Below are 7,253 nucleotides of genomic sequence, written 5' to 3' on the forward strand. Positions count from 1 at the left end.
CCAGGGCGAGAGTGCGACTGGAGCCTGGCCCCGAGGACTTCGCAGCGCGTTCTCTCGCTTCCCCACCAGAAGGCAGAGCATGAGCCAGCCCGGGGCACGGAGGGGGCTCCCAGACAGGCTGACCTCACATTGCATGGCTGTGGTTTGGGAGTGGGTCTGGGGGACGGCCCACACGTTCAGAGCTTTGCAGACGCAGGTGAAGGGGGCAAGACAAGGGGTAGGTGACCAGATGCCCCTCAGTAGCCTTCTCTCCTACATCTACAGTAGTAGAACCTTTGGCATTTAACTTGGGTTTCGGTCGCTCTGAACAAAAACTGTATTTCCCAGCCCTCCTTGCTGCTAGATACAACCATATGGTTGGGGTGGGTGTGAGCAAAGCCTGCGGAAATGACTTCTAGGGGATGCTTTCCATTTATTTAAGAGACAGAAGAAGGTAGAGAGAGAGAAAGAGAAACATCAATTGGTTGCCTTTTGTAGGCACGCTGACTGGGAACAGAACAGGCAACCTTTCACTTTGAGGGAAGACACCCAACCCACTGAGCCACGCCGTCCAGGGCTAGGCACTGTGTTAAAGGAAGGAGATGCCTTCTCTTCCCCCTTTGCCCTTGCTCCTGGGCCGCCCCGCAGAGGAGCTGGTGAGATACACGGGGTCATAAAACAGGACAAGAGTCTAGGAACAGGAGAGCAAGGACGCAGGAGACACCTGTCCCACAACTGCCTGTGGCCAGACTGCCACTTGTGCGAGAGTAGCAAACTTCCCAGGCGTTTCTGCTGTTGCTCTTCGTGGTCTCTCTGCCGGGAGGAGGGAGACTGGGACCAGCACGGGTGAAGCTGGAGGCCACGGCGGTGAGGTCAAAGAGGAGGGGGGGACAGAGAGTAGGTTCCATAGACACTGTGGTCTTCCCAACAGGACTGGGCGTCTGGGTGACCGTGGGTGTGAGGACACAGGCCCAGCCCGGCATTTAGTTGGTGGCAGAATGGAGGCATTTGAGATGGCCTCTTCCCATTTCTCTGTCGCCTCAATTTCTGCAGCTAACCTCCCCCTCATCCGTCTCCACTTCAGGACCTCTCCCCTCCCTGAACCTGAAATCCCTTTGCCCAGACCCCTCCTGACCCCACCCCCCACACAAGCTTCTCTCTTTGCTGAAACACCAGCTCCAGCTCCGCATCACAGTTGCCTGGCTTCCTCCAAGCACCTTCCCCAGACTCCATGCAAACGGCACCTCCCCCAGGAAGCCTCTCTGCCTCGGAACCCTCAGGGCGCCCAGCCCTGCCTTCTGGGTCAGCATGGGCCTCTCTGTGCTGTGAGCATGTGCTCTCTGGTCCAGGGCCCGTCCTCAACCAGCAGCTCCGTGGGGACAGAGGCCGTATTCACCGTCAGATTTCCACTGTCCGGGTCAGTGTCTGGCCCCTGAGCAGTGCCCAGGAAATGCCATGGTGCAGGATTTTCCTTTACCCTTGCTCCCCTAAACCACCCTCTGGCTCCCCGATACCACTCACCCTCATCAGCAGGTTCCACCTGCCAGTTGCCTCCCTTGGGTGAAACACAGGCAAACGGAGCCTGCAGCCCCCTCACCACGCTCCGACTCAGGACCACCACTCCCCACAGCAGCACGTTGGTTTAGTCTTACTCCCCATTTGGGCAGGAAAAAAACAAGATGCAGGCTTTCTCAAGGATGTTTAACTTGAAACGCTCGAGACCTTAAAACATAGTTCTCCATTTCAGAAATGGTTCAGCCCCCAAGAACACAAATGTCACTATTGTACTGAGAGGAAGTTACGGGACACCGTGGATGTCAACTCTCCACATTCCTGTCTTCCTAATGCAGCAAAAGGCAGCTTTATCCCCATTCTAGCAAAGGCTTACTTACTAAGTCCTTGCAGAGAAATGGGGCGGACGCCCTAATCCTCGATGTCTCCGGCGCCCCCTCCCACCAACGCGTTACGCAGACAGGAAAGGTTTCCTCAGTTTCACTGCCCATCAGCTCCAGCTGCGAAAGATATTTACTGACTGTCCGTTCTATGCAGGACACTTTGTGTGGTGCAGGAAATGAAAACTTCAAATTTCCCAAAGGAGTTGAAAAGGGGCCCATCTCTACCTCAGAAGTAAGTTATCTGCCTCCGAAAGGAGTGAGTCTCTGAGACATTTGTAAAGGGAGACAGATGCCGTGGCTTTTTATGAAGAAAAATGGTCCAGACCAAGGCATGCTGTCAGGTCGCTCTGTGTGCCGTTTCTGCCGAAAGCGGGAAGGTGGTGCTGCCGTAATTATTCAACCGTGCAGTGCCCGAGTCCTTGTGGACAGTCGAAACCTTCGGCAGTGTGCGTGCCCGGCCCCTGCGGCCCTTCTCTCCTGATTCTTACCCCCACCCCCACCCCACCCCAAGCAGCTGGAAAGGGTGGTCCACACGCTCCCAGGACCCCGGTCTCCTCGTGGAGGTGAAACATGAAGACTGGGTCTAAGAAATGTTTGAAGTCAAGAAAGTCTGCAACTCTTGAAAAGGACTCCCTGGCTCCGACATGAATCACACAGAGAATTCAAACAAATGTGGTGGTCTTAGGGAGAAAACCCAGCACTCTGTGAACTCACCGTCTCCACATGCCGTTGTTAATCAGTCTGGGAAAACGGTGGAAATGTCCTTATCCTACAAACGCCCCCTGAGTCACCTGGTAGTTGGGAAGCCTTCACCCACTGTTTCTCTGCACTTTTAAGATCTCTTTCCACGTTCCAATTGCTGAGCATCATTGTTAGCAAACCATTAACATTTACATGATTCTGCTCATTTGTGTATGAGAACCCGAGGGCAAATTCCTCAACATTTTGATTCTTGGAGCTTTATATATTTGACATAGGCCATTTCTATGCCAAATGCCTGCATACTGGTTTTGCTGATTGCCGAGAAAGGGGGCTTCTGTTCTTATTTAAAATGCAGAGCCAGGACAGACCAAAAACCACTTTCTCCGTGCCAAAAGATGAGACAGCTAAGGCACACTCACAAAAGGTGATACGGTGGGGCAGGGCTGTCTGCAGGTGACCCCAAGACCTCACTCCGGGTTTCGTGGGCACTGCACCCAGGGGAAGAGCCCTCCCCCAACTTCCCGCGGTGCACAGTGCTGCACCCAGGCCCACCTTCTCACCGCACCCATGGGCTTCCTCCCTCACCACCACCTCTCTGCAGAGGGGCTGCCACTTCCCACGGCCCCTGGTCTCCAGGTGCTGAGCGGCTGGTCTTCCCAGAAAACTCGCTGGAGCAGCCGATGCTGAACCCAGGGCTGCCCTGGGTTCCTCTTCTGTTATCAGGTGGCTCTCACACTGGCCCCCACTAGGTGCCGGATCCCAAGTGGTAAGGCCCTTCCACTGGAATGCAAAGCCACACTATGCGACGCAAATGGCCCCGACACACTCTGGGGGGGATAATGGCAGCAAGAGGGTCTGCGCATTTTCTTTCTGCTGATTCTGCCTACAAGTTCCCTTTATCCACCCCCACCCTCAAAAGGAGTCTATTTCTTAATCGACACTACGTGACAATGTGGAATGAGTGCTGAGTCCTCTTGTGTAACAGGTGGGCACCCAGATGATGGGACCTCCCTGCGCGACCATGGAGACCCTCATAGGACCACGCTGTGTCACGCAGAACCAGTAGCCAGCAAGAGTTAAGAAAACCCAGGTGGCCATCCCTCGGTCTCCTATTGTTTTAACTTCACACTAGCACATAGATGATGGTGTTACATTTGTAACCGGATTAGCGTTCTCCAGAGAAACAGAACCAACAAGAGATATAAATATACAAATAGATACAGATACAGATATAAAGAGATGTATTACGAGGAACTGGTCCATACGACTATGGAGGCTAGGAAGTCCAAGACCTACAGCCAGCCTGGTAGACACCCCGGGGGCTCCAAGGCCATTCCAGTCCAAAAGCCAAAAAGAGCCAGTTTTTCAGTCCCAGTCTGAAGACAGAAAAAGACCAAGGTCCTGGCTCACCAGGTTGGGCAGGAGAAGTTCCCTCTACTTCGTCCCTTTGTTCCACTCAGATCTTCAACATATTGGACGAGGCCCCCCCACCTCATCCTAAAGTGGGCAGGGCCATCTACTTTACTCAGTCTACCAACGCAGATGTTAATCTCACTCAGAAACGCCCTCCCAGACACACCCAGAAATAATGCTTAACCAAACATCTGGGCACCCCAGGGCCCAGTCAAGTTGACACCGAAAATTAGCCATCACGACAACGTATGTGGCAGATAGATACCCAGGGAGAGCCTGGGGGAGGTCACTCCATGTCTGAAGTTCCCTAATGAGGCACGCACACCCCAGCGGCTCACAGCATTCAGAGCACTCTCTCAAAAACCCCCCACTGAAGAGGAAGCTGCTTACAAGCATTCCCACCCACGTAATTTCCGATCAACACTACCATTTCTGTTAATTAGTATAATGAACGTTAGAAAGTACTTTTGTGGCTGAAATAAATACTGTCCGATGTTATGAACTGGCCAAACACAGACCACCGGCATCCTACCCGTGTGTGAGTGGGGTGGAAGAATCCGCCCGCCCAGTGGCCCTGACATGTGGAACTGCACCCCAGGCCTTATGGGTCCTCCGTGCTCCTAGAGGTTTGTCGCCTCGTCCCAACTAGAAAGCTAGCTGAACCCTCTGCCCAGGTGTTGCTTTACCTACCCCAGTCAGTGTGCAAAGCGCTTCGGACAATGGGGAGCCGGGATGTCGAGGAGCTCACGGTAGTGGGTTGGGGACGATCCTATCGTGCCTGTTCGCTAATAAAACTTTGTGCATGGAACAGAATGCAGTCTGAGACTTACTCTTGCCGATATGTATGACCAGGTCCAAGGTTTAGCAGAGAAGGTGGGGAAAAAACAGTACCCTTCATTTATCTGTACATTAATGGAAGTGACTGATACCAACCCAAAAGAACCTAAAACAGTGATGCCCTAAACTGGCTCGGGTATGTTTGCAGCACCACGAATTCAGTGCCCTTCCCTGCAGGCGTTCCTATCCCCCTTACACCGCCATGTGCTACACTCCCCTCTGTAAGGAAGAAACGCAGGGACGAGCTGGAGTAAGGACTGTGGTCACAAAGATGGAATTTCAGAGGTCGGTCAGCCTGTGGTTTGATGCCCCCCTGGGGCTGCCTTCCTGCCGGCCCCTTTGGCCTCCTCCTGTCTGGCTACTCCAGGGACTCAGTAGCTGGGGCAGGGACAATGGAGGCCTCTGGCAGGCTCTGCCACCTGTTGACACAGCCAATGACAGCCCCCACCCACCTGGGTCTCAACCTTAGCCTTCGCCCCCATGGGCTTCTCTGCCCGAGATGAGGCCCCTAGAACAGCTGCCGGTGAAGACCCACCCACAGCTCTGAGTCCCTTTGGGTGACAGCTGCCCCCAAACCCATTCTGCACATTCAGGAGAGCCAGCCTGAGAAGAGGGCGGCCGTGAACAACGCCCCCCGGCGTAAGGTGGTGGAGGGCTTCCACAAGGTAGCACAAGGCGCTGACTGGTGGGCTGTGGTGGTCTCGGGGGCAGGAAACATGCCACCCACTGCAGGTGTCAACCTCAAGGACATGCCTTCAGACCTCCTTCGGCCTCGAGAAGGTGGTGTGGCTCCCCTAAGCTGGCACCTCCTTGGCCGCATCACCAGAGACCAAGAGACCTTCCTGCAGTGTCATCAGAAGTGCCCTAAACCGGTGATGGCCACCGTCCACAAGGGCTGCACTGGCGGAGTGTGGACCTCGTCACTGCCCGTGACTCCAGTACTGTGCCCAGGACGCTTTCTTTCAGACGAAGGAGGTGGGCGTGGCTTTGGCAGCCAATGCGGAAACGCTGCAGCGTCTGCCCAGGGTCCTCAGAACCAGAGGCTGGTCAATGAGCTGGCCTTTATCGCCCACGAGACGATGGGTAGCGAGGCCCCGGGCAGTGGGCTGGGCTGCAGAGTGTCCCCGTCAAGGAGGGCTTGTCTGGCATGGCCGAGATTTCCAGGAAGAGCCCGGCAGAGGGTCAGGGCCCCAGAGTCAACTCGTTCTGTGGCCACTACCGTTCTGCCGCTGCCGGGGACCTGGGCTCCACCACGGCCTGGAGCAGGAGCACGCTGCAAACCCAGGACGTTAAGTCGTCCAGGCAGCGATGGAGAAGGAAGAGCCGAAGAGCGTCACCTTCTCCAAGCTCTGAGCGCCCCCACGTCCCAGGCGCTGGCCGGGGGTCTGGCCTTGCCCCACCTCCTGCCCGAGTGTCCTCATCCACGGAGAGGGGGGTGCGCAAAGAGGGTCGCCTTGTTGCCTTCTCACTCCCCTCCCAGTTTATAACATATAGTACGGATTTCTTCATGCCTGGGACTGTTTCCTCACCCCACAGACAATAAAGCAAAGTTAAGAAAACAAAATTTCAGTGGTAAATGTGAGGTTCCATAGTCAAGTCTACCAACTGTCCATAAAAATTATAAGGTGGGATGGGTGATCGGCTTGCAGCAGACTCGCCTGGTAACCCAGGGCGCCGGCGGAGTGGAGGGTGATGGAGTCCACGATGAGGCTGCTGGGAAACTACTAAGTGCTTCTAGAGGGCGTCAGGGGAAAGAGCAATTTCACAGCATTCTGCCCTGGTCAAACCACATCTGGAACGCGGCGATAAAATCTGGATGCCATTATTTTGGAAGTCACTTTGACAAATGAGAATATACCCAAAGGAGGGTGATCAGGAGGATAAGAAGTATTAAAATTATAAATCTCATTTTAAAAAGAACTTGCGAGTCTTATCCTGGAAAAGAGGCAACAAAGGGAAGAGGGATTTCAACATCAAATAGCTGAAGGCTTGTTACGAAGAGTGTTTAGGGGGCGAGGGGGGGCGGAGGCGTTTTGCCCAATCAGAAGAGAGAGCCGGCCGAGGGGCGGGGGCTGGGAGTGCCGGGCAGTGGTGCAGGCTCCCTCGTGCAGGAGCGATGCTCGCTGTCCTCATCACTCTCGGCACCCCCTTCCCCGCTTCACAGGTGAGGCTGCCAGGACTGAGAAGCAATGACTAAGTCACCCCATCACGCGCTGCTCATTTCAAACGCCACTCCCAACACTGCCGTCCCTTAGGGTTAATCATCCAGGAAGCAATCTCCTGTCTCGACGACTGGAGTGAAGTGAAGGGCAGTCGAAAGTCTGCCCTGAGGACTCTGCGGGCTGCTTGCTCCCGTCAGCAATGGTTGCCCTCATGAGCTCTGTGATTAGACAGACGCTTTGGGGCCCAAGCCCCAGATCTCCCACT

At 54.7% G+C, this 7,253-nt stretch overlaps 1 pseudogene; it reads left to right on the forward strand.

The window, feature by feature from the left end:
- Window positions 1–5,218: 5,218 nt before the first annotated feature.
- LOC118989204 (delta(3,5)-Delta(2,4)-dienoyl-CoA isomerase, mitochondrial-like) lies at window positions 5,219–6,179 on the forward strand (annotated as a pseudogene).
- The last annotated feature ends 1,074 nt before the right edge of the window (window positions 6,180–7,253 follow it).

This window comes from Sturnira hondurensis, unplaced genomic scaffold (assembly GCF_014824575.4).
Source record: "Sturnira hondurensis isolate 20B ecotype Veracruz unplaced genomic scaffold, ASM1482457v3 Scaffold0006437, whole genome shotgun sequence".
In the NCBI taxonomy this organism is placed as follows: domain Eukaryota; kingdom Metazoa; phylum Chordata; class Mammalia; order Chiroptera; family Phyllostomidae; genus Sturnira; species Sturnira hondurensis.